Source organism: Peromyscus eremicus, chromosome 8a (genome assembly GCF_949786415.1).
Source record: "Peromyscus eremicus chromosome 8a, PerEre_H2_v1, whole genome shotgun sequence".
NCBI classification, from domain to species: domain Eukaryota; kingdom Metazoa; phylum Chordata; class Mammalia; order Rodentia; family Cricetidae; genus Peromyscus; species Peromyscus eremicus.
The window spans coordinates 9,526,574-9,538,429 of NC_081423.1; the positions used below are offsets into that span (position 1 = coordinate 9,526,574).

General features: G+C 46.5%; 1 long non-coding RNA gene across 1 annotated transcript; it reads left to right on the forward strand.

Moving 5' to 3' along the window:
* Positions 1 to 260: 260 nt before the first annotated feature.
* On the forward strand, positions 261 to 1,498 carry LOC131915844 (uncharacterized). The gene is made up of 2 exons (XR_009380454.1): positions 261 to 490; positions 959 to 1,498. It is a non-coding gene; the product is annotated as an uncharacterized LOC131915844 (long non-coding RNA).
* Positions 1,499 to 11,856: the final 10,358 nt, after the last annotated feature.

Below are 11,856 nucleotides of genomic sequence, written 5' to 3' on the forward strand. Positions count from 1 at the left end.
GTGTTCCTAACCTTCCTGTACTGTGCCCCCAAAGCAAAGGCCCTGAGTGAGACACGATGTCCAATTCCCTATTTCCTGCTGCTTGTGACATCCAGCACCCTGTAGCTGCCTCCCATCATTTCTGTATTAGTGATCAGCACAACTGTACTCATAGAAGCTTTCCTATTCTGGGTCTTAATTTTGAACATTTTCAGTTTCCATGGAGATATTACATTCTTGCATTCTAAGAGTGTCACCGTACAACAATGTGAAAACAAAGACCCTCCACAGAAATGGCTCACTCTGGACATCACCAAGCAACACCTCCATCAGCACATCAGACCACTGTGCCGTGCTCCAGGGTTAATTGCTGAGGCTAAGTTGTCTTCTTTCTTCCCCAATCTAAGAGACACTTTCCATGCCCGACCTGGGGGTCCAGCTCACATTCACAAGAGCATCTCTGGGCCTTGCTGCTTCAATTATTGTACCGCTGTGATAATAGAGTCAGGAGGTAACTATGGCAACATTATTCCAAGGATACATACCACAATATAGCCTTCAACTTTACACACACACTCACACACGCACACAAAGAAAATGAAGAATTGAGACCATGTAAGACTAATAGCGCCGCTTGTTAAGAAGCCAGCCAACAGCAGAGTTCAGAAATCTGTGATGAGTGAAGCCCTTCCTAGCTCAGCACCACACTAGCCCCCAAACCCCTACATAGCGGACACATGTAGGTGGCCAGCTTCTGAATGCAGGAGTGTTGAACTTGGGCCCCATTAGGCACACAAACCTAGATGTTAGGAAGTTCATGAGATGTTTTCCTAGGAAGTCAGTACTATGGGCAGGGATAAGGGCTGAGTAGCCAGATTGTGGCAGATCAGGATCAGTTGTCATGATGTTGACCAGAGCACAGAGAGACCCAAAGTGATGAGCTTAAGTTGCCTGAATGTCTACTACCTTCACTCCACAGCTGGCAAGGTTTCCTTGGTGTTGACATTCACCCAACTGAGGAGAAAGACCATCGAAGTATGAGCACGACTAACACAGAGGTCACAAGATGGACCTGGAAGATAGTCAAGTTGCAAATCCTGCTCCTCTGACCACTAGCCCTGAGACCTCCGGAAAGGCATCTGGATTCTCCAAGCCTCTGTTTTTACCACGTTAAGATAACACAGTGTAGGTGGAATCCCCATTATCTCACATAGCATGGCCCAGTTCCTGGCAAGGACTGAACACCTCGCCTCTTAGCTGCATGAGTGAGAAGAGGCCAGGACCGCTTCCTGCAAGGCCGGCCCATGTGCCAAGCTGACTCCTGGCAAAGCACATCTCTGTACTTCGTGGGGCTTCTGTGATTCATAGACTTAGGTAGAAGCTTCTCTGCAGCAATAAGTAATGGAGAACAAATTGAGAAAATTAGTTATCAATTAGTCATCCGATGGTTGGGAAGGCAGGCAGCAGGCACAAATGGAGCCAGATTAGTTAAGCCACGATAAATTTTATTGCTCTACAAGGAATGAGTCTTTATCAATTACTTCTCAAATTTGTCTTTATTATTAAGCCCAGGACATGAGACAAGGCCTCTATCTTGAAGGAGGTTAAAAAAGCAGCCAAGAGATTTGGGAGCTGGGACAAACTTCACAGTCAAGATGGTCCCTGGTGAGGCCATTTCTGAGTGGGCAGAGTAGCAGAGTAGAGACACTGCTGTCTCTATAGGGTTTCTGGGGTTTTTTATTAATTAATTAGCACACCATGCTATGACCACGTGGCATTAAACATGTCTATCCACTGTGGGAGATAATCTGCATTCATCTGCTTATCTGGGGTATGTAAGGAGTGGGCACACAGGGCTGACAGGACAAAGGCTCATGGAATCTTCTAGACTGCCTATTCTGGAACTACCACCTGTGTTTTATATTTCCTCCCAGCCCCTACTTAAAGCTTCTCATTTTTTCCATTGCATTAACTATGAAATCATAGCTGCCATGGTAATTTCTGAGCCTTTCCAAACATTAGCACCTGACTGCCAAGGTTTTAGCTGTTCATTTTATGATTCTTTTGAAGCAGGGTCTCATGAGCTCAGGCTGGCTTTGAACTCACTATGTGGCTCAGGCTGGCCTTGAAGTCCTACTTTTCCTAGCTCTACCTCCCAAATACTGGTATTACAGTCTATGCCACCATCCCAGCTCCTGCCTATCCTTTGAGTTCATGTCATAGGATTCTCTCCTCTTCATTATGCTCTTCATCTCTGAAATAAAAATGGATAGCAATTGATATATAGACACACAATGGAAAATGCTCTTTTCTGGTCAACAAGTTCTTTCAAGTCACAGGTTGCCAGGAGAAGCCACTAGTTTAGTCATCAGACATGTTGATGATACAGCATGCTTAGTATTGTTATGTTTCTTGTCTCTAGTGTCAAATGAGTGCTGGTTTGGGTACCACACAGTAGGTGATGCCTTAATTAATGTTATGATGCTCAGCTTTATTTGTTAACTTAATACAATCAAGAATCATCTTGGAAAAGAGTCTCAATGAGGGACTGTCTACATTGGTTTGACCCATGGGCATGTCTACCGGGAACTGTTTTAGTTAACTGGTATGGAAAGGCATAGTCCACTATGAGTGGCACCATTCCCTATGCAGAGGGGTCCTGGATTGTATAAAAGTAGAGAAAGTCAATTGAGCACTAGCAAGTGAAAAGGAAGAATGTGTATGTTCATTTCTCTCTGCCTTTGACTGTGGTTGTGACAGGACCAGTAGTTTGAAGTTCCTGCCACCTTGACTTTCCCACATGATGGCCTGTAACCAGGAATCCCTCAGTTGCTTTGGGTCAACATATTTTACCACAGCAAAAGAAATGAATTAGGACAAGTGGGTAAGTAAAGGTTTGAATGATTTGTCCAGCACTGACAGACCAGTCAGGATCCCCTTGCATTGGTCCAGCCTGACACTCCAGATCATTATCAGAATTGACAAGTCCAAGCAAGTCCTCCCTTGGCTGTCAGAGCCATCAATCAAAGAATGCCCCACCCTCATACACTATAATAAGAGCAGACAAATACACAATGCTGACTAGAGATAAGGCACAAACACTAAGCATGTTTATTATTAACACATTGAATCTTCCCAAGAACCTTATAGCTAAGGTACCATTGTTGTCTGCATTTGAGGCTGAAAGGGGTTAAGTGGCCTGTGTGGAGCAAAAATAGGACTAAGAGAGACACTCAGAGCCTACAAGAGGGCTCAGTGAGAAAAGATGACTGCAGCCAAGACTGACAATGTGAGTTCAATCTCTGGGGCCCATGAAGTAGGATAGAACTGACTCCTGCAAGCTGCTTTCTGATCACAGGTATGTCAAGGCATGTGCATGCACACGCTCACATGTGCATCACCCCCCCCACACACACACACATACACACTAAATAAATAAATGTACAAAAACAGGTATTAGGTATCCTAAGCCAGGTGCACATGCTTATAATCCCAGTACTCAGGATACAGAGGCAGGAAAGCTGTAAACTCAAGCTCATCTTTGACTATATAAAGGGTCTGAAGCCAGCCTGGCGTTTATGAGGCTATCTTTAAAAAAATAAAATCTAGAAGTCCCTATGGAGAGAGCACAGGATGTGGTCTGTAGGTGGGAAGAGAACCCAGGCAAAGTAAATTCTGTACGTCTAGACTGTAGCAGCACACATCTCAACACACAGCAGTCCAGGTGTGACTTCAAATGCCCGTCGTGCTGTCTTTCTTGTCACTGTGAGGGGACACCTGACAAAGGTGACTTAAGAAAGCAGGGGTTTAGCCGGGCGGTGGTGGCGCACGCCTTTAATCCCAGCACTCGGGAGGCAGAGCCAGGCGGATCTCTGTGAGTTCGAGGCCAGCCTGGGCTACCAAGTGAGTTCCAGGAGAGGCACAAAGCTACACAGAGAAACCCTGTCTTGAAAAACAAAAAAAAAGAAAAAAAAAAAAAGAAAGCAGGGGTTCACAATGGCTCCCAGTTCCGGGACACAGACCATCATGGTGGGGAAATCATGGTAGCAAGAGCTTGAGGCAGCTGACTGAGGAAGCAGACAGCAAGGAACACTGGTGCTCAGCTCATAGTCTCCATTTACTCAGTCCAGAATCCAGCCCAGGCAACCAAGCATAGTTCTTCCCACTTCAACTTATGCAAGATAACCCCATGAGCAATCCCCAAATAATCCCGACATGCTAAGGGTCCAATCTCCCAAGTGGTTCCAGGTCCTATTAAGTTGATAATCCGTATTAACTACCACAGTTCTATTATACCAGCTCTGGTCAGATCTGAGCACAGTTACCCTCAGGCTCGGAATAACACTCCCACAAAGTGAAAGACCAGTGGTTCTCAACCTGTGGATCTCGACCCCTTTTGGGGATTGAAGGACCCTTTCACAGGGGTCACCTAAGACCATCAGAAAACACAGATATTTAAGTTACAATTCATAACAGTAGCAAAATTACAGTTATGAAGTAGCAACAAAAATAATTTTATGGTTGGGGGTCACCTCAGCACGAGGAACTGTATTAAAGGGTTGAGAACCACTGTCCTAGACTTTCCGGTAGTTTTGTATAATCCACATTTGTATGTGAACTCAGATGCCCTAAAGTTTGTGAACTGATAAGCTAGATCAGACCACACAGAAGGCTGTATGCTGATAACTATCGAATATCAAGAGGCAGATGGGTAGTGGATACAGAAACCCACAAGTCCACTTTCCTATAGGCTTTAGGCCTTTGGTTTTCTCACTAATATAATAGTGACCTTAACACAGTGACCCACTTTATCACAGACATGGGAACTAAGTGAGACTGAATGCCATACCAGAGTGGAACCTTCCAGAAAAAAAAAGTGGTATGATGCTGGTCCACGCTTAACCACTGCCTCCCTGGTGAGCTGTCTGGTAGCTTAGACTGTTCCAGTCTCCCTGGTGTAAAGACATGAGCATGGTTGATTCTACAATGCCACCAAGACACTGGCCAGCAGTTAGGTTTCCCTAAAATTTTCCAGCCAGCTGTGGGCAGCCGGGGTGAGCTGGCTCAGACAGCCCTTAGACTGACAAGTAACTCCGTCGTATGTGTTTGAAGGTTCCCTGTGTCTGACATTCGAATATGGTGCTGTAAGTCTTTTTTGATTATAAATGTATCCAAATTCTGTATAACTGCACTCTTAAATATTTGAGGCTAAATAGTAAAAAAAATAACAATGAGTGCGCCGAGTGTGAGATTTGTAGACATGATTTCTCCTGTCTTAAGTGACCTATGGAAAGCCTTTCTTTCTAGAACTTTAGTGAGCACATTCTAAGGACTGAGCTACATCAAAGGAGTAGCTCTCTGCCCCCACACCCCCCCCCGCCCCGATTCTCTCTCACACACATTTTGGCCAATATTGTTTGTGTCCTGAGCACCCTTTCCTTCCCTCTGATATATGTCTCCAGATAGAACCATTAGAACAGCTCAAGGGTAGAGTTCCAGCTCCAGGCCCCGCACTTGGCAACTGCAAAGACCCTCACTGTTTCTCCACTATGGCCTCCTCTCTCATCACAGCAGTTCAAAGAGTCAAAGAGAGTAAGAGTGTGCCAGAAACCTTGGCACATTGCATATCCACCATCCATCATGCCGCCACTCTTCTCAAAAAAAGAAAAGAGGCATCTGGGAGGCAAGGTGCAGCATTGGGGGCCAGACAGCAAGGCAGCCTTGCTGAGCAGATACACTTACAGAGAACCAGGAAAAAAGGAACTTCAGATGGTTTTCATATGCAGGGGTCTGGAGGTATCCACACTATCAGTTTGGGGTCAGCTTGTCCCTTCCAACCAAAGAGGGTTGTTAGACAGCTGCACTGGACAATGCCTCCTAGCCACCTCCAACATCCAAGGTCCTTCTCCTGAATTGGAGTCAAGGCTCTTCTTATCAACTTCTGTGTGACTCTGAGTAGCTGCCCTCTCTGAGCCCCAGAATCCAGGCCCTGGATCCACCTCCTCTCACTGGTCCCCATTGCCCAACTATCTGAGACTGATAATAATTGGTGTGAATCTTCTTGACTTGAAGCAAAAATCTCTGTTGGATATGATATCTTCTCTGTCTTATGGAGAAGGTTTCTGTCTACCTGCTTCCTGGAGGTGCCAGAGGAAGAGAAGGAGGAAGGGGAAGAGGGAGGGGAAGAGGAAGGGAAGAAGGGAAGGGAGGAGGAGGAGGAGGAGGAGGAGGAGGAGGAGGAGGAGGAGGAGGAGAAAGACGGGCTACAAATTGCCTAGAAGATGGTCGGGATCTTGGGCATAATGAGAAAACCATAAGCCTCTCATAACTACTACTGCCAGAAAACCCTGTGTCTCATGATCTGAAAACCTCTCATTATACAGACTTGGCATTTTTTAAAATCTGAGTTAATATTTTCCTTTACTTTTGAAATTCTCCCTGGTCTCTAGCTGCTATAAATTAGCCAGAGTGGTGTAATCTAGTCAACAGTAGCATTGCCATATGATGCCTGCTAATCCCTAAGTACTGGGTAGAGCACACTTTGGGTTTAGCAGGGTCTGCCTTCTTGGTGCAGCAGGAGTGGGCATTTGGGATAGCTGGGAAGTCTTCTAGCCTTGTTCCCACCCATACACATTTTTCCCCTTTAACAAAAGTTTCTTCTCAAAGTTTCACTTTAAATATAAAATATGTCCTTGTGAAAGCCGTTACAAATGTCACTACTTTAACCGGCCCAAATTTATGATGACATTGAATTTTAATGCAGCCATAAATGTCCAGTGTAATGGTGATATATGCTCCCCAATAAATTGTTATGGAGAAATATAAAAATAAGTGTAAGATAAAAGATTGTGTATAAAATATGTTTTTACATCTCCTTTAATGATTAAAAATCATACAAACTTGATATTCTAAATCACTGGGAACTGCCATTGAGCTCTAAGAACACTTTCCTCACACAAGGCTTCTGAAGGCTGAGCTGGCGAGGCTTGTGGTCAGAAATCACACCCGCTTTAATGAGGACATTTAAGATGAGTTTTATGTTGACGTGAGGAAAAAGTAATTAGCCTTAAAGAAGACAGACAAAGAAGTAGTCAGACCCTTGTGCCTTGGGGAAGCCCCTCCCCCCACTCCCTGCAAAGGACAGCACCGAGCAGCTGATGGCCTGGTGACTTCTACTACTGCCCTGAGGGCGCCCCTGCCACTCCACGGTGTCTTGAGTGACTGACCAGCTCCAAGGGCAGAAGAGGAGTCAGGACAAACAGGAGGAGTCAGGTGACACACTAGTAGTGGGAGAAGACGCACTCAGAGGCTGCAGAGGACTCTGGGCTGTTGACCCATGTCCACTTACAGTGTCACCTTGGACAAGCTACTCCACTTCCCAAGCTTCCATTTCTCTTTTTACAAATGCCACCAGCCTTCATCTATAAAGTGATGACAGGGCCACAATAGGGACAATTTTTCCTTCTGAATCACCTGTCCCATTTGCATACTTTCGTTAGCACTCAAGTATTTGTTTAAGCAAACACCCTGTCACAGTGTGGATGTGAAATGTCCTCTTCATGCTCATGTGTTTGAATGCTTGGTCCTTGGTAGGTGACTCTGTTTGGGGGAAGTTTAAGAGGCGGAGTCTCACTGGAGGAAGTGAGTCATTGGGGGGGTGAGCCTTGAGAGTTATGTCGTGTCTACACTTCCTGCCCAAGTTCTACTTCCTGCTCTGCTAAGATGTGAACAAGAAGTGACTCCCAAAGCTACTTACATGGAGTTCAGTCCTGCCGTGCCTTTCCCAGCATGACTGACTGGGTTCCCTTAAACCACAAGCCAAATTAAATCCTTCTTCCCGGTTACATCAGTCCAGTATTCTATCACAACAGCAGAAACATGGATGCATGCCGGATTCATGATCCCACCCCTCACTCTGGACTAGTGACTTCCTTAGCCACAGATGCCTGCTCAGTGACAGACATGTGACCCTCACCAGTGCCAATGACAAGGTATAACACCGAAACTTTGGGGACAAGAACTGATCTCTACTGCTAAGCTACACCCTGGTCTTTGTGTCACTATGGCAACTGGAGAGCAGTGCCAAGAAATGAAAAGCCCAGGCAGGAAATTATAACAAAAGATAGAGCCCACATATTGCCTGAGTCCCTGGATGCAAGTGTGCCTGAAGCTAGAATCTTCAGAGCCTGAGCTATCAGTGTGTCATGTTTAGCATTATTTGGGCTTATGTTTTCAGTCACTGGTAACTGAGTATGTCCTAGACATTAGGATGGTTCCTGGGTTTGCTGTGAGGCTGGGACAGTCCACAGAATGTGATTCCCACACTGTGATAGTTAATCCAGCTTCACTGGAGAAAAACATCTGGGCATGCCTGAGAGGGAGTTCCTGGACTGGGCTGATTGAAGTGGGACCAGCAACTCTAAATGTGAGCAGTCTCACAGTCTGGGTCCTTGACTGAATAAAAAGAAGAGAGAGACTGTGTTCCGGCATTTATCTCTCTCTGCTCCCTCACTGTGAGTTCAATGTGACCAGCTGCCTCATACTCCTGCCACTGTGTCTCCTGTGCCAAAGGACCCTTCCTTCCTTGTTACTTTCATCCCACATTCTGTTGCAGGAACGAAGCAAGCAACTAACACACACAGTCAACTACAAAAAGCCCCACAGTAAGTGCTGACAGATACTGCTGTCACCATAACCGTGAATATCTGTGGCTAACCAGCCATGTGCCTTGGGGTCTGGGTTCTATCTACTCTATCTAAATTCCAAGATTGAGCCACATTTGCTGACCTGCCCCCTGGCTGGCCTCTCATTACCTCTGATTTATTGCCAGGATACATGATGGATATCAGAACTGGCCCTGGCTCCCAGAAGAGCCCCAGATTCTGAAACCAGAAAGCCAGCCTCCTCTCAACATGTTGGCTTCCTCCACTGGCTCCCTGTGGCCGCCCTGCCCTCTGTATCCCCAGGATACAGCTCCATTGCCAACAAGCTCCAGGCTTCTGTTTGCTATGGAAAAATACCAAGTTCACCAAGAGCTGCTCACACCATCAACCCTCCTGCAGCTGGCCACACTTGCTCCCTCCCAGGGCTTGGCAGTCACCCCGCCTCCTCCTACCTCCTCTGCCCGAGCTAGGGACAGCATCCTTTTTTTTCCCCCACTATTTTTATCTTTTTGATGTTCAAAGCTTCTGCTTGGAAACCTGGAATGAAGTGTGCTAAAACGGGGTCTGGCCGGGGGCAGTGAGTTCCCTGTCTGTTTTCTATCCATATAGTAAAAAGACTGCATGGCCCAGTCCCATGCACCTACCCTAAAGGCCTAGGGACCCTCCACTTTCAATCTTACTATGAGCAAGTAAGTTCATTTCAAAGGTTCTCTTAAATCTGGCTGTGTATTCTAGAAGGTTCTCCAGCTTTCTTCTATTTTAGCACTTCCCCCTTTCCCTACAGATTTGGGGGGGGGGCCCCGCGGGTACAGATCAAATAAAACAACTCTCAAATGGCCCTGTTCCCACCTGCGCTCCTGCTTTCCTCTCTGTCCAGCATGTCTCCTGATGTTCTGACTTCTCCCTCCGCTGGGCTGCAGGTTCTGTTGACAGACAAGCTCCTCTCACAACTGTAGTCCCACGACCTACAGTACCAGGTGCACAGAGCACCCACGCTGTGTGCTCAACGTGGATGTGCGTTGAAAATGGAATATTTGACCAGGACCAGCCTCCAAGTTCAAACTGGGTACATTTCTCCATTCACTCATTCATGACGTATTTTATCTTTAGGATTCATTTTATTAGATAGATAGATAGATAGATAGATAGATAGATAGATAGATAGATAGATAGATAGGGAGTCCCCCGGCCAGAGCTGCAGGTGGTTGTGAGGTACCCAACATGGGTACTGGGAACTGAACTCAGGTTTTCTGGAAGTGCAGCAAGTACTTTAATCTCTGAATGGTTGCTCCAGCCCCTTCTTTTATCATTCTTTGGCCACATAAGTATTACATAGTTTCATTAAGCAAAAGAGACCTAGCCCCTCACCTCCAACAAGGATAAACATGTCCTACAACCATGACAGACCACAGGCATGATAACAGAGGGATCCTGGAGAACATTAACAAAGCACTGTTCCTGCACTTGGGGTTCAGGCAGGGCCAGCTGGTGCAGCTGCACTGGGCTCCGAGTATGAGGAGGAATGTGCCCGTCTCCATCCAAAAGTACACACAGAAATCCTGGTATATTTTAAGTGTTTCTTCCCTCTGCTTGGATAGTGACTCCTGCAGTCAAGGTCATGATCAGACAGCTAATTCTAGAAGAAGCTAGGAATTGAATTTCACTGGGGGTAGGCGGGGGCAGGGGTGCACAGAGTCACACTGGAATCCTGATTGGCATGGTATATACCCCACCCCAAATTCACACATCCTAGTCAAAATCTGCAGTTAAACCAGCAGCAATAGAATGTGCTTTATATTTCCTTTAGATTAAAAAGCAACTCTGTAGGGACCAATTCGCACGCTGTGTGTGTCATTCATCTGCAGTGTCCTGGGCCAGGGCTTCTAGCTTGTTAGGAATCATGTAGGCATGACTTCAGTCTCCATCACGCAGAAGGGGTGTTGGGGGCAGGGGGCAATGGGCAGGAAAACCCAAGGCCTTTCACGTTCTGGAAAGTCCAGACTCTCTGACATTCAAAGACTAGGCAAAGAGTTTGCCCAACATGGGCAGGAAAGGGCAGGGCACAGGAAGGAGCAGGCCAAGTTAAGACAAGAGGTTTTCTTCGGAGACTGCTTCTTATTTCATTTCAGTTTATTTTATTTTATTGGGTTTTGGTTTTGGTTTTCATTTCTCGAGACAGGGTTTCTCTGTGTAGCTCTGGCTGTCTTGGAACTTGCTCTGTAGACCAGGCTGCCCTTGAGCTAAGAGAGCTCCACCTGCCTCTGCCTCCTGAGTGCTGGGATCAAAGGTGTGTGCCCCCACTGCCCAGTCGGAGTCAGCTCCTTAATGTTTGTGTAAAGATTCTGGTAGCTGACATATAGCATCCAACAAAATGCAGACCTATATCAAATGCCAGGGAAATGATAAGACATGGGCATGGTCATCCTCATCAGCCCTGTTACATGAAGATGTTTAAAAAGGTGGGAAGAGACCAGGAAAGGGGTCTGAGAGATCGCCGGGTCACCCCTGGGATTGTCTGTCAACTTCACAGGATCTCTGGGCGTGGCTGTAAGAGAGTCCCTAGATTGGGTTTCCTGAGACAGGAAGAACTACCCTAATTGTGGGTAGTGCCATTCCATGGGCTGGAGCTGAGCACCAGCATTCCTCTCTGTGTGTCATGACTGTGGGTACGATGTGACCAGCCACCTCACACTCCTGCTGCCAAGCCTTCTCACCAAGACCAATTCTACCCTTAAACTGTGAGCCAAAATATGGCCCTTCCTTCAGTTTCTTTGTCGGGTGTCTTGTCCCAGCAGAGAGAAAAGAAACTGATGACATCATCACCACAGCACCAAGTAACTAGAATGAGCTAACCTATTAACATGAGAATGTGGGTACCTTGTCACCTGTGATCTCTAAGGTCATGCCATCTCAGGCAGAGCCCCTCTGCATCTAAAGGTTGGTATAGATGAATATAGAATTAAGGAGTGTACACACACACACACACACACACACACACACACACACACACACACACACACGCCATCCTCCCATCTGAGGCTCAGGGAAGCAGTTCATGTACAACCTGCTCCTACAGCAAGAGTCACACAGGTTCTTCTCACGCCTGCAACTAAGTTCTCTTCTACTCTGCTGGATGCCAGACACCGGGCATGCACAGTGACCAGAACAGAAGGGTCCCAGTGGGGAATGGGAAGTAAGAGCAGGGAGGGCAGGG